This window comes from Pongo pygmaeus, chromosome 1 (genome assembly GCF_028885625.2).
Source record: "Pongo pygmaeus isolate AG05252 chromosome 1, NHGRI_mPonPyg2-v2.0_pri, whole genome shotgun sequence".
Taxonomy (NCBI): Eukaryota; Metazoa; Chordata; class Mammalia; order Primates; family Hominidae; genus Pongo; species Pongo pygmaeus.
Genome location: NC_072373.2, coordinates 108634745 through 108655687, shown reverse-complemented (window position 1 = coordinate 108655687; position 20943 = coordinate 108634745). Strand labels below are relative to the sequence as shown.

The 20943-nt window shown below is 46.3% G+C and overlaps 1 protein-coding gene and 5 non-coding genes across 6 annotated transcripts in view; 4 read left to right on the top strand and 2 right to left on the bottom strand.

The window, feature by feature from the left end:
* LOC129015142 (neuroblastoma breakpoint family member 11-like) overlaps nt 1-20943 on the bottom strand; it is a 2260169-nt gene that overhangs the window by 553624 nt on the left and 1685602 nt on the right.
* TRNAE-CUC (transfer RNA glutamic acid (anticodon CUC)) lies at nt 3598-3669 on the top strand. Its single transcript has one exon. It is a non-coding gene; the product is annotated as a tRNA-Glu (tRNA).
* Nucleotides 4955-5026, top strand: TRNAG-UCC (transfer RNA glycine (anticodon UCC)). Its single transcript has one exon. It is a non-coding gene; the product is annotated as a tRNA-Gly (tRNA).
* TRNAH-GUG (transfer RNA histidin (anticodon GUG)) lies at nt 5905-5976 on the top strand. The gene has a single exon. It is a non-coding gene; the product is annotated as a tRNA-His (tRNA).
* Nucleotides 7408-7480, top strand: TRNAK-CUU (transfer RNA lysine (anticodon CUU)). The gene has a single exon. It is a non-coding gene; the product is annotated as a tRNA-Lys (tRNA).
* Nucleotides 20273-20438, bottom strand: LOC129022671 (U1 spliceosomal RNA). Its single transcript, XR_008496509.1, has one exon. It is a non-coding gene; the product is annotated as a U1 spliceosomal RNA (small nuclear RNA).

The window sequence follows — 20943 nt, the reverse complement described above, 5'->3', positions numbered from 1 at the left end:
AGGACGAGGGAAGATCACATCTACTCAGTCCTCCCTGATCCATTCTCTTTTATTCACTTGTTTATTTGGTTTTACACTAGATTTTCAGCTCTTTAAGTGTTTTGCTGTTGTTTGGAGACAGAGTCTCGCACTATCATCAGGCTAGAGTGCAGTGGCACGATCTCAGCTCACCCTATCCTCCACCTCCGGGGTTCAAGCGATTCTTGTGCCTCAGCCTCCCAAGTAGCTGGGATTACAGGCATGAGCCACTACACCCAGTCTAGGTGTATTTTTATATTTTCAATACCTAGTCTGGCACATGATCTGTAAATGTTTTTACAAAGGAAAATAGGCCAGGTGCGGTGGATCACGCCTATAATCCCAGCACTTTGGGAGGCTGAGGCTGGCAGATCACCTGAGGTCAGGAGTTCAAGACCAGCCTGGCCAATATAGTGAAATCCCATCTCTACTAAAAATACAAAAATTAGCTGGGCATGGTGATGGGCATCTGTAGTCCCAGCTACTCAGGAGGCTGAGGCAGGAGAATCACTTTAACCCAGGGGTGGAGGTTGCAGTGAGCTGAGATCACGCCACTGCACTCCAGCCTGGGCGACAGAGCAAGACTCTGTCTCAAAAAAAAAAAAAAAAAAAAGGGAAAATAGAACTCAGAGTGAAGCGAATGAGCCACACTCCTTCCTCATCCACCTTTAGGTATGCATTACTGGCAAGAAGAGGAGACTTAATCCTGTCTTGGTGCTTTGACCAGATTCCTTCTGGTGCTTTGATGTTGAGACAAGTGGCTAGCTCCCATAGCTCATACTGTCCTTCCTCGGTCCTTTCTTAACAAAAAATTACCAGCAGGTGGCAGAATAATTGATGAAAAAGTACTATTGACCAAAACAGGAGGCTGATTTCCTCTGCAACATAGAAAAATAAATTCTGCTGCCTTGTCCCCACCCTGGGTAAGATCCTGAGATGTTGTTCTGAAGGTTAGATGCTTTTTGTTTTTCAGCCTTGGTCCAGTGAAAACAGCTGGAGTAAAAGGAAGTGGGCTCTGTTAGGCTCCTTGGTGACATGACAACAGAATTCTTGTTGTCTTTGTGAAAATAAATGTCTAGCATTTAGTTACTCGTCTTCCTATTTCACGGCATTTAAACCCATAGAAAAGTGGAGACTGGATGAGTGGAAGATTTAAACAACGTTTCTTAAACAACGTTTTAACATTGACTTTGAAAGCAAAACAAGACCAGGCTTCGTGGCTTATGCCTGTAATCCCAGCCTTTGGGAGGCCGAGGTGGGAGGATGGCTTGAGCCCAGGAGTTTGAGACCAACCTGGGCAATATGGTGAGGCCTAGTATCTCTGCTACCACAGACACAAAATTAGCTGAGTGTGGTGGCCGGAACCTGTAGTCCCAGTTACTCAGGAGGCTGAGGTAGGAGCTCAGCACTACACTACAGTCTGGGCAACAAAGTGGGACCCTGTCTCAAAACAACAACTACGATAATCCCCCCAAACTCCGTATCTCACCATCCATTTTTTTTTTCTGTCAGGCCCTGCTGATATACACACACCATTGATGATTCAATCTTTCAATTTTTAAATTCATTATCAAAAGTATTTTCTGATGTAAGAGTGTGTTTGGGGAGTGGGGTTGCTTTTAAAATTTTCTGCTTGAACTCATGGGCACAGAATTCATCACTTGGGGTCATCTGACCAAAAAAGACCAGAAGGGGAGGCTTTTGATTGTTTCATTTTTTTCTCTACCTTTTATTTTTTAAAACTTCAAGCTTACAGAAAAGCTGAAAGTACAATATGGCAAACACAATTCACTAAGATTTTCTTTCTTTCTTTCTTTCTTTTTTTTTTTTTTTTTTTGTAATTTTTGGTACAGACAGGATTTCACCCTGTTGCCCAGACTGGTTTTGAAACTCCCAAGCTCAAAGCAATCCACCTGCCTCAGCCTCCCAAAGTGCTGGGATTACAAGCTTGAGCCACGGTATCCAGCCCGCATTTGCTTTCTTTTCTCGCTCATAAAGTTAGCTTGCAACACATTAATGCATGCACCCCAGTTTTCTTTCTCTTCACTCCCTCTTTTCCTTCCTCGCAATTTTTATTTTGTGTTGCGCTTGTCGCCCAGGCTGGGGTGCAATGGCCTGATCACTGCAACCTCTGCCTCCCGGGTTAAAGCGATTCTCCTGCCTTAGCCTCCCGAGTAGCTGGGATTAAAGGCGGGCGCCCCCACGCCTGGCTAATTTGTATTTTTAGTAGAGACAGGATTTCACCATGTTGGCCAGGTTGGTCTCGAACTTCTGACCTCAGGTGATCCACCCGCCTCAGCCTCCCAAAGTCCTGGGATTACAGGCGTCTGAGCCACCGCGCCCGGCTTTCTCATAATTTTTTTTTTTTTTTTTTTTTTGAGACAAAGTTTCACTCTTGATGCCCAGGCTGGAGTGCAATGGCGCAATCTCCGCTCACTGCAACCTCTGCCTCCCGGGTTCAAGTGATTCTCCTGCCTCAGCCTCCCGAGTAGCTGGGACTACAGGCGCCCGCCACCACGCCCGGCTACTTTTTGTATTTTTAGTAGAGACGGGGTTTCACCATGTTGGCCAGAATGATCTCGATCTCTTGACCTCGTGATCCACCCGCCTCGGCCTCCCAAAGTGCTGGGATTACAGGCATGAACCACCGCGCCCGGGACCTCGTAATTTTTAAAGGTTAAAGGCCCTGAGCTTCTCTTAGTCTCCCACTAGTGAGTTGAGCTCAGATCCTGCTGAGCACCAAAGGGGTACCTCTAGGCTGAGTGATTTTCACTCGTTTGTAGTATTTGTTTTAACAGTTGGCCTACAATTCACACGACATGAAGAAAAGGTACAGTGGGCCCAGGATCTTCTAGTGTTACTCGCATGACATCTTTTATGTTCCTTAAGGAAAAGTTCCTGATTGTTTTTGGTAAAGACGTAGCTGGGTCTCTACTTTTCTAATGTTCACAATTCCGGAAATCACTGCAACTACAAGGAGGTGAGCTTCCTCTCTGTCTTACCCTCTTCTCTCCGGACATTCGTCTCTGGTCTTGGGGACTGTAATCACGTGTACGCGATGCTCCTTAGGCTCTGAGAGCCAGGCTGGAGAATTCTTTCACAATGTTTTCTACTGCAGGAAAGAAGTACCGGGAAGAAGCCCCAACATAGGAAAGGCCCAGTATGCAAGAATCTCAGAATCTAGGCAGTGAAAAATAATGTGAAAAAGAATAAGTGGAAATAAACTTTTAGTTACAATCATATAATTTTTTTTTTTTTTTTTTTTTTTTTTTGAGGAAGGCTCTGGCCCTGTCATCAAGCTGGAGTGCAGTGGCACGATCAAGGCCCGCTGCAACCTCCGCCTACCAGCCTCAAGAGATCCGGCCTCTCGAGTAGATGGGAGTACAGGCAAGCGCCACCACGACCGGCTAATTTTTTTGTGCTTTTGATAGAGCCCGGGTTTGCCACTTTGCTCAGGCTGGTCTCGAACTCGTGACCTCAAGCAATCTGGCCACTTTGGCCTTAGTGTTTAGGAGTTACAGGCACGAACCACAGCACTTAGTAGAATCGTATAGTTGCAACCGGAAGACACAAATAGTTTCCCTGGTGGTCTAGTGGTTAGGATTCGGCGCTCTCACCGCCGCGGCCCGGGTTCGATTCCCGGTCAGGGAAAGAATAATAGTTTCGTTTTTTGCTTTCTCTCAGGATCTTTTAAATAAACGTTATCTGCTAGTCAATCTCCCCAACCCACTAAAAACTGAAATACAGAAAATGTAGAAAAATACAAATAAAGAAATCGCTCACGATTCAATCACCCGAAGACCACTCTTAATATCTAGGTTTTCAAACTAAGTGGAAGTATGCTATAATACTATAATACTATTTTATCACCAGCTGTCGTTGCCCCAGGCTGGAGTGCAGAGGCGCAATCTCGGCTCACTGCAACCTCCGCCTCCCGGGTTCAAGCGATTCTCCTGCCTCAGCCTCCCAAGTAGCTGGGATTACAGGCCTGAGCTACCACGCCCGGCTAATTTTGTATTTGTAGTAGAGACGGGGTTCACTATATTGGTCAGGCCCGTCTCGAACTCCTGACCTCAGGTGATCCTCCCGCCTCTGCCTTACCAAAGTGACGGGATTATAGGCGTGAGCTACCATGCTCGGCCAACACCAGCTAGTTTTAAGGTTAACAATATATTTCTAACACTTTGCAGTGGAAATAAATATCCTTCAGTAACATTTCCTTTCAATTTAATTACTGGATTTTCGAAAAGGTAATATATTTACATGGTTTAGGATTCAAATATTTGAATCCAAAAGGGCAGAACTGATAAACCTGACTTTCACCTCTACCATTTATTTTCTCTCTAATGAAGTAACCGCTGTTAAGTTTCTTCATTATGTTAGAGATGTTTTATGCAAACGCAAGTACATGCATATATACATACGTATATATATTTAAACATTCTCTCCCCCTTGTACAAATGGAAGTAATCTATACACACTTTCTGCACTTTGCCTTTTCCATTTAACAGTATATTTTGGAAGTACTTACAAATTAGACATGAAGAGCTTCCTCATTCTTTCTTCCGGCACATAGCATTCCGTTGTATGGATTTTCCATAATTAGTTTAGCCAGCTTCCTATTATAGACACTTAGCTTATTTCTAGCCCTTTGCTCTTTGGAAAAAAAAAATGCTGTCATATATGGTCTTGTACATATGTAATTTTGCGCATGTGTGGAATAAATGCCCAGAAAACTAGAATTGACTTTTCTTAAAGCTGTGAAACAAGATACTGCTACAGAATTTTTAATAGGAGAAATTCCAGAGAGTTTTCTTTTAGTTTTCCTCTTTTAAGTTTTTCCTGCAGTCTAAATTGCTTAGCCTAGAAATAAACGGGAAGACAAACCTGATTATTTAGTTCTCATATCGTAAAGGAAGAGCTTTCTCTTTCAGTTGCGTTGGTGGTATAGTGGTGAGCATAGCTGCCTTCCAAGCAGTTGACCCGGGTTCGATTCCCGGCCAACGCAGGCGTAGATTTTCTTTCCAGCTTTTTAGACTGAGTAGGCCTGGAAACCGAGCAAAGTAGGGAACACAGGAAAAGAGTTTTTGACCACTTTTGTGTCCTAGGTCTGCACCAGTATGGTCTGTCCCTCCCACAGCAAACATCTGTATTTTGGTAACTGCACGTGCGAGCCAAGCCCGTCTGATGGGTTTGGCCGCTGGCGTCCGAACAATAACTCTCCTAGGGGTCTAGGGAAGTTTCTGAAATAGAGGCTGGTTGGGTTTGTTTTTCTGAATCGGCAGAGGTGGCTCTAATATATTTATGAGTCAAGATGAGGAAGTCAGCACAAGCTCCCACAATGCCAGTGAGAGAGTACACAGCGCTTCTTGTACCTGTGACGGAAGCAAGAAATTAAGACGGGGTTCTCATCCCCTCCCCAGCTCACTAGCTCCGTTTTTCTTCCGGGTTCCACCATTCTGGGAAGAGAAACCTCAATTCCCTGGTACAGGCTGCAGATGTAATTTGGAAAATCCTTCGAGGCTGCCCCTCTCATCCCTGGGCGAAGCAGCTTGATTCCTTGGAGGGGGAAGAGGGAAATGGAGGCGGAGAGGAGAGAGGCGAGAGGCGGCGTGGTCCCGGGTTGCAGCTGACGCTTTCTGCCCTCTAGTCAGGACCTTGGCCCGCCGCCGCCCAGCGGAGCGGGTGGTGCTACCGCTGACATCGAGGGATTTAGAGTCTAAGAAACTGATTCGGGTGTCGGAGCTTCAAGGTTGCAGAATGAAAAAGGTTGGAATTGATTGGTGCGGACTTCACGGACTGGCCAAATAAAAGCGGCACGAAATAGCCATTCCTATTTCAAGAGGCATTAAATCCAACTATAACGCGCCGCCTCATTAGTGGCTCGCCGTGATCGTATAGTGGTTAGTACTCTGCGTTGTGGCCGCAGCAACCTCGGTTCGAATCCGAGTCACGGCATGCGGGTTTAATATGCTTAGGTGGCGCTTTTTTTTTTCTTTAATTAACATTTTTAAAAGAGTGACATATGCTTGTAATTCTGCATTGGTTTAAGGCATCCCCGCGGAAGTGCAGTCCACAAATTCGGTGAATAACAATAGCTCCAGGCCGACGTGGTGGCTCGCGCCATTACGTAACCCCAGCAGCTTTGGGAAGTCTCGAAGGCGGGAGAATCCCTGGAGCCCAGGAGTTCGCGACCAGCTTGAGACGCCTCCCCACTCTCCCAGAATTTTTTTTTTTTTTTTTTTTTTTTTGGAGACAGTCTTGCTCTGTCGCCCAGGCTGGAGTGCAGTGGCGCGATCTCGGCTCACTGCAACCTCCGCTTCCCGGGTTCAAGCAATTCTCCTGCCTCAGCCTCCTGAGTAGCTGGGATTACAGGCGCCCGCCACCACGCCCAGCTAATTTTTGTATTTTTAGTAGAGACGGGGTTTCACTATATTGGTCAGGCTGGTCTCGAACCCCTGACCTCGTGATCCACCCGCCTCGGCCTCCCAACGTGCTGGGATTACAGGCGTGAGCCACCGCTCCCAGCCAGAAAAAGAATTTTTAAGATGGTGGCGGGCGCTTTTGGTCCCAGCTACTTAGGGAGGGTGAGGTGGGAGCATCGCTTGAGCCCGGGAAGTAGAGGCTGCAATGAACTATGATCGCGCCACTGCACTCCAGCCTGGGCAACAGAGCGGGCCCCCGTCTCAAACAATAGTTCCAGCCTGTAATCCTGTAATCCCAGCTACTCGGGAGGCTGAGGCAGGAGAATTGCTTGAACCTGGAAGGCGGAGGTTGCGGTGAGCCGAGATCACGCCATTGCACTCAGTCTCAAAAAAAAAAAAAAAAAAAAGAGGAATCTGGGGATTCTAGTGTCACACTGCGGCTCGCCCACCAAGGCGCTAAGCAGCCCAGGCTAGAAGCTTTAGAGCGATATGGAGGCCCACGGAGCTGGGACCACGGTTGTTCTTTTGGCCTTTACTTGAGCAGAGGAGAGAACCCTTCCCTCGTGACTCTGGAACTCAGTGCCTCTTCCAGGATGGAGAACTAAAATGCTTTGCAGAGAAGTCTTTGCGCCTCTCATCTGAGTTTCCTTGGGCTCTTTCGCACCCTCCTCTGAAGTCGGTGAGGAGGTTCCCTCAGTGGAAGGAATGTGCGGAAAACACTAAGGTTTCAGGCAGGACTCGGGATTCCTGAGTCCTCCGCGAGACTTCCTGGCTCTCTGCAGCCTCCATCGCTCTCTAAACCCCGAATTCCTTCATAGCAAAAAGCTATTATGAAAAGGCTATTGCCGTGTCCACCCAGTCCTAGGTCCCGAAACTTCTTTCACAAACAATAATATGCAATTAGATCATACAACCTCTCCGTTAGTGGAAAATGATCTCATATAAGAAGGCACCGGGAACCGGTGCCCGGCTAGCTCAGTCGGTAGAGCATGAGACTCTTAATCTCAGGGTCGTGGGTTCGAGCCCCACGTTGGGCGTAGTGGTTTTTATTTAATCCTCTGGTTTAGCTACCATAGAAACATGAACTTCTAAATCGCCACAGCGGCTACTGTCCTTTTATGGTAACTGGTTCCAGAAATCGTGTCCATTCAACCCAAGTTCATCAAGAAAAGAGGAACCCGGGCCGGGCGCAGTGGCTCACGCCTGTAATCCCAGTACTTTGGGAGGCCGAGGCGGGCGGATCACCTGAGGTCAGGAGTTCGAGACCAGCCTCAACATGGAGAAACCCCTTGTCTACTAAAAATACAAAATTAGCCGGGCGTGAAGGTGCATGCCTGTAATCCCAGCTACTCGGGAGGCTGAGGCAGGAGAATTGCTTGAACCTGGAAGGCGGAGATTGCGGTGAGCCGAGATCACGCCATTGCACTCCGTCTCAAAAAAAAAAAAAAGAAAAGAGGAATCTGGGGATTCTAGTGTCTGTAGTGACCACATGCTTCGAGTCCACAATGGGCTTCTCAACTGGGCGAAGGCAGACAAGCTGAGCAGCTCTGAGGAGAGTCCGAAATCGCTCCGACACTGCTCCAGGGAGAAGAGCCTTAGGACGGCTCCAGAGGGAAATATTGGTTCTCTTCTTGGTGGTGGGAAATTTTGAATGGGGTTTTGAAAGGCCTTTGTAGTTAGTTAAAATATTCTCAGCTAGGTGTTAGGGAGCATCTGTTTGCTTTTTAGGTTTTGAAGCCTTCATCAGCCGCAAAGGGCTGTAAAATACAACCAGTTTAGGAAGATCAGGAAAAAGAGGAGAGGGCTCTAGAAAAGAAGTTGAGGAGGCAGAGGAGAGAAGCAGAAGAGCAAAGAAAAGGAGGAGCAAAGAAGAACAGGTAGGGCAGCGAGTAGGGAGTTAACAGTTGCAGTCTTATTTGATGAATATAGGCTGCCACTCCAGAGTGCTGGGCCCACTACTTTGAATTAGTTACTGATCCACCGGAGAACTTTTTTCTGTTCCCGAAAGCCTGGCGTTGTTTGCCTTACATTTGTTCCTGCTAAATTACCTTTAACTGTTGCTTTGGCTGGCATAGGTTAAGTTGGTTTGCCAGGTGGGTGGAAGCCAAGATTGGCACTATTCAAGAGACATTTTTTTTTCTTTTGAGACAGAGTCTCGCTCTGTCGCCCAGGCTGGAGTGCAGTGGCCCGATCTCGGCTCACTGCAACCTCCGCCTCCCGAGTTCAAGCGATTCTCCCGCCTCGGCCTCCCGAGCAGCTGGGGATTACAGGCGCCCGCCATCACGCCCAGCTAATTTTTGTATTTTTAGTAGAGATGGGGTTTCACCATGTTGGCCAAGCTGGTCTCGAACTCCTGACCTCAGGTGATCTGCCCACCTTGGCCTCCTAAAGTGCTGGGATTACAGGCATGAGCCACCGCTCCTGGCCTGAACATTCGTTTTTAACTCCTCGTACAGATCTTCCACCTCCTTTCCCTAAGGATCATTTACCAGTACTTTTTATTTTTTAAGAGTGTAAATATGCTTTAGTCTCACTTACTATAGTCCACCAACCATCTCCAAAATGACCAGTTATTCTCAAAGTGTGGTCCCAGGACAAGCATCTTCAGTATCACCTGGAAACTTGAGACAAACGCAAACTATTGAGTGCCACCTTAGACCTATTGAATCAGAAACCCCGAGGGTGGCCCCAACAATCTGTGACTTAAAAAGCTCTCTAGGTAGTTTGGAATGTTCAAGTTTGGGAACCACTGCATTAGGGCAGCCTCCTTCCCTATTAACCGAGGTATATCATATTCTTGGATAGGAGACTCAACATCATAAAGACAGCACCTCTCCTTTACTTGGTGTCTGAATTTAACATGATTTTCATAAAACTGTCCAAAGAATTTTTTCTTTTTTATTCAAACTAGACAATATGATTATAAAGTTCAAAAGGAAAATACCAAGGAGAAATATCCAAGGAATTCTTTCTTTTTTTTTTAGAGACAGTATCTCGCTCTGTCACCAAAGCTGGAGTGCAGTAGCATGATCTTGGCTCACTGCAACCTCCACCTCCCTCAGACTCAGCTGATCCTCCTACCTTAGCCTCCCAAGTAGCTGGGTCTACAGGCGCTTGCCATCATGCTTGGCTGATTTTTTAACTTTTTGTAGAGATGAGGGCTCACTGTATTGCCTAGGGTGGTCCCAAACTCCTGGACTCAAGCGATATGCCCACCTCAGCCTCCCAAAGTGTTGGGATTACAGGCCTGAGCCACTGTGCCCAAACTAATAGTAAATTTTCCTAAAGTTTATGTTGGAGAGGTTTTTTTTTTTTTTGAGACAAGAGTCTCGCACTTTCGCCCAGGCTGGAGTGTAGTGGCGGATCTCGGCTCACTGCAAGCTCCGCCTCCAGGGTTTGAGCCATTCTCCTTCCTCAGCCTCCCGAGTAGCTGGTACTACAGGCACCCGCCACCACGCCCCGCTAATTTTTGTATTTTTAGTAGAGACGGGGTTTCACTGTGTTAGCCAGGATGGTCTCGATCTTCTGACCCTGTGATCCGCTCGCCTCGGCCTCCCAAAGTGCTGGGATTACAGGCTTGAGCCACCGCACCCGGCGGGGAGGTTATTAAACATTGTGAATGAGAGGATAAGTTGGTACCAGTTCTACAGGGTGCCTTATGACAATATCTATACAAGTAAAAAAACGTTTTTTCTTGGAGACTGAATCTCACTCTGTCGCCCAGGCTGGAGTGCAGTGGCACAATCTTGGCTCCCTACAACCTTCGCCTCCCAGATTCAAGTGATTCTCCCACCTCAGTCTCTCGAGTAGTTGGGACCACATTTGCACACCACCACCCCCGGCTAATTTTTTTGTATTTTTAGTAGAGATGGGGTTTTACCATATTGGCCAGGCTGGTCTCAAACTCCTGACCTCAGGTGATCCACCCACTTTGGCCTCCCAAAGTCCTGGGGTTACAGGTGTGAGCCACCACGCCTGACCAAAAAAAATTTTTAAAAATTTTTCTTTTAAACTTGTGTCATGGCCGGGCGCGGTGGCTCACGCCTGTAATCCCAGCACTTTGTGAGGCCGAGGCAGGCGGATCACTGAGGTCAGGAGTTCCAGACCAGCCTGACCAACATGGAGAAACCCTGTCTCTACTAAAAATACAAAATTAGTCAGGCGTGGTGGCACATGCCTGTAATCCCAGCTACTAGGGAGCCTGTGGAAGAAGAATAGCTTGAACCTGGGAGGCGGAGGTTGTGGTGAGCTGAGATTGCGCCATTGCACTCCAGCCTGGGCAATAAGAGAGAAACTCTGTCTCAAAAAAAAAAAAAAAAAGAAAAAGAAAAAGAAAAAAATGTTGGTTATATTTTGCGGCTTCTCTCGTCAAGAGAGTCTATTTCTCCTCTGTTTGAATCTGGGATTAGCTATGTGACTTGCTTTGGGCAAATGTTGGTGCCTTCGCAAAACTGACAGAAGAGAGGCTTGCACATGGGGGGATTACGTGCTTTTTGCTTCACTTGAAATTCTGAGACCATGACCTGAAGATCCCCCCAAGCTAGCCTGCTGGAGAGATCACATGAAGAAAAAGATCCGTGCATCCCACTTTTCCCAACCAACCCAGCTATACCCCAGATGTGTGAGTGAGGCCATCCTAGACCATCCAGCCCCAAATGAATCAACCTGGACCAGAAGAATTTCCAAGCCAACTCACAGAATCACTAAAAATAATAAATTATTGTTATTCTAAGTCAATAAGCTTGGGATGGTTTATTATGCAGCAAAAGTATATCAAAAGGGTGATGGTAGTTGCAGGAAATAAATATATACCTTTAACTGTATATGCATAAACATCTTTGGAATGATACCTCCAAAATATACATTCCTATGTTGAAAGAGCACACTGTGTACCCAGCATGGTGGATGAAAATAGATCATGAAGTTTCAGAATAGTAGGAACAGGTAGAAGATTCTATAAGCTTTTGGGAGAGGAGATGGGAGAACAGTTTAAGGCAAATAACAAAGAATCAGAACGGCATCCACCTTCTCTATGGTGTTGAGGCGCTCCAGTCTATAACCATCAGGAACAAACCTATAGTCAAATCTGAGTATATTGGCTCATTGCAACAGAGGAGATAGCAAACACTATGGGGAAATTGTGGGACAATTCTTCCTTTGGGAATCTCGATATTTTTATCTAGAAAGTGGGAGGAATGGTTGCAGAACCAAACACATAATTGGTAAAGAATCAACAGTCAATACAAAAGTTAGCTGAGCATGGTTGGGCATGCCTGTAATCCCGGCTACTTAAGAGGCTGAGGGAGGAGAATCGCTTGAACCCAGGAGGCAGAGGTTGCAGTGAGCTGAGATGATGCCCCTGCACTCCAGCCTGGGCGACAGAGACTGTCTCAAAAAAAAAAAAAAAAAAAAAAAAAAAAAAGGCCAGGTGCAGTGGCTCACGCCTATACTCCCAACACTTCGGGAGGCTGAGGCGGGCGGATCACAAGGTCAGGAGTTCGAGACCAGCCTGGCCAATATGGTGAAACCCCGTCTCTACTAAAAATGCATTAGCTGAGTGTGGTGGTGGGCGCCTGTAGTCCCAGCTACTCGGGAGGTTGAGGCAGGAGAATCGCTTGAACCCGGGAGGCAGAGGTTGCAGTGAGCCGAGATCGCGCCACTGCACTCCAGCCTGGCGACAGAGCAAGACTCCGTCTCTAAAAAATAAAAGAATTAACAGTCACTATTAGTAGCTGGGAAAGGGGAATGTTTGATCATATTATAGTTTGAACAGTGTTCTGTTTGTGCTCAAATATGATTGTGAAATAGTCTTTCTTTCATCTTGGTGAGAGGGTAGCTTTGTCTGATATTGGTGTTGTGAAATTTTTAGTTTGAACTGGAGAACACAGAAAAGGGTTACTTTTTTCTTTCTCAGAAACGACTATGGAAAACAGTAGGCCTGGCGCGTTGGCTCACTCCTGTAATCCCAGCACTTTGGGAGGCCGAGGCGGGCGGATCACAAGGTCAGGAGTTCAAGACCAGCCTGGCCAATATGGTGAAACCCCGTCTCTACTAAAAATACAAAAATTAGCTGGGCGTAGTGGTGTATGCCTATAGTCCCAGCTACTTGGGAGGCTGAGACAGAAGAATCGCTTGAACCTAGGAGGCAGAGGTTGCAGTGAGCCGAGATCGTGCCACTGCACTCCAGCCTGAGCAACAGAGCAAGACTCCGTCTCAAAAAAAAAAAAAAAAAAAAAAAACACTATAGGAAAACAGTAAACAACAAGGGCCGGGCGCGGTGGTTCACGCCTGTAATCCCAGCACTTTGCAAAGCCGAGGGAGGCGGATCACTTGAGGTCAGGAGTTTGAAACTGTAGCCGGAGAGGTCGTAGACAAAATCCCTCAGACACCGGATTGTGGAAGGTAAGAGCTTTATTCAGCTGGGAGCGTCGGCCGACTCACGTCCTAGAAACCGAGCTCCCCGAATAAGTAATTCCTGTCCCTTTTAAGGACTCACAACTCTAAGGGGACTATGGGTGGGAGGAGAGGTCATGATCGATTGAGCAAGCGAGGGGTACGTGACTGGGGGCTGCATGCACTGGTAATCAGAACGAAACAGAACAGAAAAGGGAGTTTCATAATGCTTTTTTATACAATGTCTGGAATTTACAGACAGCACAAGTGGTGAGGTCAGGGGTTGAATTTTAACAACCAGGCCCGAAATGTGGCGCCCGGTTGTCTGACCATGATTTTCACTTCTGTCCATTCTTTCAACCTCCACTTTTTCAGCAAACAAGAAATTAAGTATAAGACAATATGAGGAGTGGTCTCCTCTCTCAAAACCAGCTTGGCCAACATGGCGAAACCCCATCTCTACTAAAAATAAAAAAATCAGCCGGGCGTGGTGGCGGGTGCCTGTAATCCCAGCTACTGGGGAGGCTGAGGCAGGAGAATCGCTTGAACCCGGGAGATGGAAGTTGCAGTGAGCCGAGATCCCGCCGCCGCACTGCAGCCTGGGCGATGGAGCGAGGCGAGACTCTGTTTCAAAAAAAAAAAAAAAAAAAAAAGCAATGCCTTTAAAAATCTGAGAGAGAAATTATTTCAACCTATCTCTATGTATCTCTATCTAGTAAAATATCAATTAAGTGTATGGGTATAAGAGACATTTTCAGACATGCAGTGTCTCAAAAAGTTTATTTCTAAGGTAACCACTTTGTAGGAGGTTTTGGAGGATATGCATCATCAAAAGGAAGAAGTGAGTGAGGAATGAACCCCCTTGAGATCCATGAAGCAGGGGATCTAACAAAAGAGAGAGGCAATGGAAATCCCAAGATGGTGCAGTAAAGAGAGACATGATAACAGCTGTGGGATAAGCCTGAAGAGCAAGTCATCCAGAATGGAGCAGGTAGAAATGTGCCAGGAAAAATTTTTCTTTCTTTCTTTTTTTTTTTGAGAAGGAGTCTCGCTCTTTTGCCCAGGCTGGAGTACAGTGGTGTGATCTTGGCTCACTGCAACCTCCGCCTGCCCAGCTCAAGCGATTCTCCTGCCCTCAGCTTCCCGAGTAGCTGGGATTACAGGCGCCTGCCAGCCTCAGCTTCCCTAGTAGCTGGGAGTACAGGCGCCCGCCACCATGCCCGACTAATTTTTGTATTTTTAGTGAAGACGGGGTTTCACCACGCTGGCCAGGCTGTTCTTGAATTCCTGACCTCAGGTGATCCACCTGCCTGGGCCTCCCAAAGTGCTGGGATTACAGGCATGAGCCACCACGCTGGGCCAGGAAAAATTTCTTGAACAAACATACAAGCAAGCAAACCAACCAAAATGATTGTGTGTTTCTATGTGTTGAGGGGAGATTTACAGAGCTGGGGAGAAATTGGCTAGTATTAAGTAATAAATACATGAAAAACCAACCAAATGGAAAAATAAGATCATTATTGCCAGGGTAAATACTGTACAAAAAAAAAAATCACTATCTAGAAGCTAGGAAGAGGACTCACACCAAGAACCAAACCTGCTGGCACCTTGATCTTGGACATCTCAGCCTCCAGAACTGTGAGAAATAAATGTTTAAGCCAGCCAGAAGGTGGTATTTTGTTACAGCAGCCTGAGATAACTAAGATATCCAAACCTCTGAAAGAATCACAATAAGACTTTACTTAACTCTAGGTATATCTATTTGAGAATCCATCCTCTATTTCTATTTTCTTAGCTTTAAAGAAAATTTGGGGGGTGCTATGGCAATAGGTGTAGGGACCACTGCAACAGAATTTTGCAGTGCAGGAGAGAGATTGGACTCAACTCCTATTTCTGTTTCTTATGATGTTTTCTTTAGCTACTTGCCTATCCAGCTCACCAGACAGTGTTTCATAGCAAGTACCATGTACCAGCATAGACCAAACAATTCCACAAGAGCAGTAGAATAGCCAGTATTATTAAGTTCCAACAATGAAAACCCAAGAATGCAATCTCTCCTCTTGTTGCCACAATCAAGAAAAAGATCCATTATATAAAGTCTCAATTAGATGAAAATTTAAAATCTCCCCTTTTCAATTTTTATTTGACTAAGGACCAATTCTGTGCCAAATTAAAGGTCCCGCCCTGGAGGGTTAGGTCTGAGTTCTTCTTCAGCCACTGAAGCCTGAGCTCTCTGTCACAGGAACAGTGGGAACACCCATTCTCAGCACTTTAACAGTCAGGTGAATCCAACCTCAAGTCTCTCTTGTGAACCACTTTCCCAGAATTCTCAGGGGTCAGGAGAACAAAGGAGAACAGCGTAGCACCAGCTCCTTACCTGTAAGATTCAGGGCTATGTGTGAGACCTGCAAGCAATAATATTCCCCAAACAAAAGTGAAGAGTTTATGCTGCTATTAAATGTCAGATAGTGTGGCCAAGGAAGGAGCATTCTCTTAGGATGTGGGAATATGACTAGGCCCAACTTCTTTAGAAGTCAACTGAGCATCAGTTAGAAAAACTGGAAAGGCACAAATACTTTGACCAGGGAAGTCTATTTCTAGAAGTCTGTTTTAAGAAATCCTTGCACAGCTCACACCTGTAATCCCAGTCCTTTGGGACGCCGAGGCAGGCGGATCACGAGATCAGGAGATTGAGACCATCCTGGCAAACACAGTGAAACCCGGTCTCTACTAAAAATACAAAAATTAGCCGGGCCTGGTGGCGGGCGCCTGTAGTCCCAGCTACTCCGGAGTCTGAGGCAAGAGAATGGCGTGAACCTGGGAGGTGGAGCTTGCAGTGAGCCGAGATCGTGCTACTGCACTCCAGCCTGGGCGGCAGAGCGAGACTCCGTCTCAAAAAAAAAAAAAAAAAAAATCCTTGCACAAATGATGAAAGATATTTGTATAAGGATGTTCTCTGAATAATTTTTTATAAGAATAAGTATTAGACACAATTTTGTGTCCATTAGCTGAGGGCCATTTAAATATATACTGGTTCATCCATACCATAAAAAGATAAGCTGTTGTTTAAAAGGCTGAGGTAAAATATGAAAGTGGTGATGATGATGCCACTGAAAATAATTATAGCAGCTAACGTTTAATGAACAATTATTAGGTGCTCAAATGCTTTATGTGTATTTCTCATCAAATGTGTAAACCAAAAATAAAATTCTAAGGCCCCCCAACTATCTGAATGGACCCCTGCTCTAGGTCAAGGGCATTCTACAGTTAACCTGAAAAACTAGTTCAGGCCATGATGGGAAGAAGTTGGACACGCCTCATACCCTCCTTCCTTTTGGAACTCAGGAAAATCCAACCAGCATTAACATCAACACAGACATTAAGTCTGATAAGAAACATTTACAATCTATTTTCTCTGAAGCCTGCTACCTGGAGGCTTCATCTGCATGGTAAAACCTTGGTCTCCACAACCCCCTATCTAACCCAGAAATTCCCTTCAGGAATAATAACTCTTTCAACCAATGGCTAATCAGAAAAATTTTAAATCTGTGACCTGGAAGCCCCCCAACCCTTTGAGGTGTCCCGCCCTTCCAGATTGAAGCAGTGTAAATCTTACATGTATTGATCGATGTATTCTGTCTCCCTAAAATGAATAAAAGCAAGCTGTACCTGACCACCTTGGGCACGTGTTGCCAGGACCTCCTGAAGCTGTGTCATGGGTGCCACCTTAACCTTGCAAAGTAAAATTTCTAAATTTATTGAGACCTGTCTCACATACTTTTGGATTCACAAATGTTAGATTAATCCATGAGAGAAGCATTGTTTATTTATTTATTATTATTATTATTTTTTGAGATGGAGTCGGCTCTGTTACCAGGCTGGAGTGCAGTGGCGCAATCTTGGCTCACTGCAGCCTCTGCCTCCTGGGTTCAAGCTATTCTCCTGCCTCAGCCTCTCAAGTAGCTGGGATTACAGGCACCTGCCACCACGCCCAGCTCATTTTTGTATTTTTACTAGAGATGGGGTTTCACCAAGTTGACCAGGCAGGTCTCAAACTCCTAACCTTAGGTGATCTGCCCGCCTCACCCTCCCAAACTGCTGCAATTACAGGCATGAGCCACCACGCCCAGCCAAGGGAAGCACTTTTTTTTTTTCTGTTTTTTATAGACGAAGAAATAGAGATACAGAAAACTCAGTAACGTTTTAAAAGTCACATCATGAACCAACCAAGATTTCAACCCGGAAATTGAGGCTTCACCACAAGTGAAGACTGGGGTTTTCTTGTTTTCAATTATTGGGAGTTTTGGATTTCCAGGAATGTGCAATTGTAAAAACCCAGCTTCAGGAAGTGATGAAATAGGTGCAGTGGCTATGGAGTAAGCTCTGAAGCCCCAGGCTCAGGCTCTATTGAAAAATTACTTTTGCTGAAATATTCTTGTTTTTAGGAACTTCCATGGAACTTGAGCCTTCGCGCAGCATATTTTGGCATCTGATTTAAAGCTAGTAGGGATCCGGAAGATTCCCAGGATTAAAGTCTTTAAACAGAAAGCGTGAATCTTGCCTAAGTAAAAGATATCATCCCTGCGTGGGCTTGAACCACCAGCCTTTCGGTTCAAACAGCCAAATGCACTAACCGATTGCGCCACACAGCCTCTAATGGCTTAGGTTTGCTAATACCAGAAATGGCATTTTAACCTCTGGCCGCAGATACTCTCATATGTTTGTGGCCTGTCCAATCCCGCTCACTCCAGAAACCCAGAACACGGGAGACATTGAAGCCAAGAGTCGAGTCTTTGGGCACGTTTGGACATTCTACCAGGGCAGAGTCAGCTGGGGGACTCCAACGGCCAAACGGCCGCCTGCTCCTCACCGTCTGCTCTTCACTGCTTCCCCCGCCTGCCCTTCACCGTCTCAAAAGTCGCCGGCCTCTCTACAGGCGACAACTGCAGCTTCTCCGGCGGAAGTCACTCGCTTTCCCATTCTTAGCTCCGCTTCACACCTTGCACTCACAGTCATTTCCGCCGGGCCTGGGCCAGCGGACGCGCGCGTGGAAAGGACCAGAACCCGTGGTGTCCTCACCGCGTCGCCCTCGGGCCCTCAGAGGTGGGATCCACCGGACAGGGACCTGGAGTTTGCACAGGCTGCAGCCCTTCGCTCAGAGCCAGCCTAGCACCTAATAGGTGCCCAATAAATGCTCGGTGAAGGAAGGCATTCCACAGCAGGGTTTAAGAGAACCATGAATTCCCGTGTGAACATTAAGAGTTTAGTCCTGCTAGGAAGTCTGGAATATGGAGACCCAAACTGTTTCTCAAAGGCAGCTGTTCTTGTATCCCCAGAGCTGGTTTAGAATTCAGCAAAGGTCCCTGCCCAGTGGATCCCACCTCTGGAGACCCGAGGATGGTGCGGTGGGGGGCACTGCGGGTTCTTGTCCTTCCCACGCTCACGTCCACCGGCCCAGGCCCAAAGAAACTGGCTGTGAGCACAATATGTGAAGATAGTTACAAATACCAGCTAGTGCCAGTGACAGTTGCAGAAATGAGGACTTGTAATAGTTATGAGTATTTCTTCATTATTTTGAGATGAATACATTTGGGTGTATATTAACCAATACTTTTCTTGAGAATTCTCCTCTTCCACCCTAGCTAGCATATTCATTAATAATTAACTTTTAGAAATCTCAATATTTAGGTTACAGGATAGCAAATATGGAATGTGATCTAGCTAAAAAAGGAGTGAGCATCATTCAAAGACAAAGACTTTATCCTGTTGGGGAAAGGGTTGGCATATTTTCACTGAATGAGAAAAAGTATGATTTTCATATTGTCTTTATTTGAACCTTAAGTATGATTTTACAAGGAGGAAAAAGGAGGAGGAAGAAGAGAAAGAAGAGGAAGAGGAGGAAAAGAGAAGGAAGAGGAGGAAGATGTACATTGATGCCACGTTGAGAAGAAGTGGACTGTAGTGGATTTGTAATGTGTCAGTTTTGCTAAGCTGAATGCACATTTCCCAGATTTGCCATCTTTAGATAGCTCTGGGTTAGCCTGGGCCACAGGAGACACTTGGAAGATAGAATTCAAGTGGCTGTTATACTCTTGTATACTGGGAAGGGCGTTGTTACAGCTCAGGCATGATCTTCAGCTTCCCTGACCCTTGGACTGATGGGTGTTTTGCTTCTTGATCTAACATTAAGGTTAGAAGTTGCAGGATTCCGCTGGGTTTTGCTACATCCAATCTGGTTTAAGTTCTCATATTATTAGGAAAGCTTTAGGGTGCTTAAAACGCTTTTAAAAAAATCAAATTTGGAAAATATCAAATGGAATTATAGGCAATAAGCATAACCCAGTGGAACCATGAATCAAACCCTCTAGAGCAGGGTTGTCTAATTTTTGGCTTCCTTGAGCCACACTGGAAAAAAAAAAGATACTTGTCTTGGGCCAAACATAATATACACTAATCGCAATTGAAGTGTACCTGTAAAGCTTGTAAACAATATGTGTCTGTAAAGTCTGTAAACAGGCCAGGCACGGTGGCTCAGGCCTATAATCCCAACATTTTGGGAGGCTGAGGCAGACGGATAAGTTGAGGTCAGGAGTTCAAGACCAGCCTGGCCAACATGGTGAAACCCTGTCACTCTTTTTTTTTTTTTTTTTTTTTTTTTTGAGACGGAGTCTCGCTCTGTCGCCCAGACTGAAGTGCAGTGGCGCGATCTCAGCTCACTGCAACCTCTGCCTTCCGGGTTCAAGCGATTCTCTTGCCTCAGCCTCCTGAGTAGCTGGGACTACAGGCACGTGCCACCACGCCTGGCTAATTTTTTTTTTGTATTTTTATTAGAGATGGGGTTTCACTGTGTTAGCCAGGATGGTCTGGACCTCCTGACCTCATGATCCACCCGCCTCCGCCTCTCAAAGTGCTGGGATTACAGGCGCGAGCCAGTGCGCCCGGCCCGGTGAAACCATGTCTCTACGAAAAATTCAAAAAATTAGCCGGCCTAATTTTTTGGTTGCCTGAGCCTGTAACCCCAATTACTCGGGAGGCTGAGTATTCTCTGGTTGAGGCAGGAGAATAGCTTCAACCCAGGAGGCAGAGGTTGCAGTAAGCCGAGATCCCGCCATACACTCCAGCGGACTGTTTGCTGTTAACAAATGTCCACAACTGGCTCCCACAGGGAAAAGAAAAGCTTAGTTTTATTTCTACAGAACAACAACAAAAAAAGCTAACAGATTAGTAGAAACGGGTTCACCATATTTTGCCCACACTCGCCTGAGATCGAGCGATATTAACATAAACATAACCTATCGACGTACCTCATAGATTGCTGGAATTACGAACGTGAGAACCATTATCTCACAAAATCTTCCGTTTCAGCGAAGTTATAAATGGGAACAAACACCTGACTCTGCAACAGACAAAACCTACTCTTAAAAACCACAAGAATCCAGGGGAAAGCGCGAATGCAGTCCCCCACTACCACAAATTATGCAGTCGAGTTTCCCACATTTGAGGAAATCGCAGGGGTCAGTACATTCAGAGTGCAATGGATAAGCCTCGCTCTGGGAAAAAACCACCTTCGTGATCATGGTATCTCTCCTGGCAGGTAAGTATGAATTCTTATGCCTCCGCCCCACCACAGCCTCACACACCTCCCCCTTTACACGTACGGTCACTTGCCCCGCGCACCCCCGAGCCCTCTTAGCCCTGACACACAGCTGGGACTCTCAGGTCCCACCAGCGGTCCTGAACCCGCCCCCATGGCGCGGGAACTCCTTCGTGGCGAAGCAGCATGTGGCGAAGGGGCAGCCTCTGCACTGCCTCATCTACATAGAAGTCGCCCTATCCGTGATGTCACCGACAGTGCCTTTCCCAGTCCCCGTCTGCTCTTCTGTCCCACCCTCCGCCAACTCAGTCGCCCAACCCGCTGCCGAGCCAGCCAGGGGAAGTGACGTCTGCCTCTCCCTTTTTTTCCCTCCCGCTTTCTCATCTGTTCTCTCCTAAAGAAGCTGGTCCTTAGCCTCTACTGCGGAGCAAACTTTCGGCGACCAGCTGGAGCCTGGGCACCCTTCTTCAAATAATGGCTTTTAATTCGCAGACTAGAACGTTTAGGATTTCA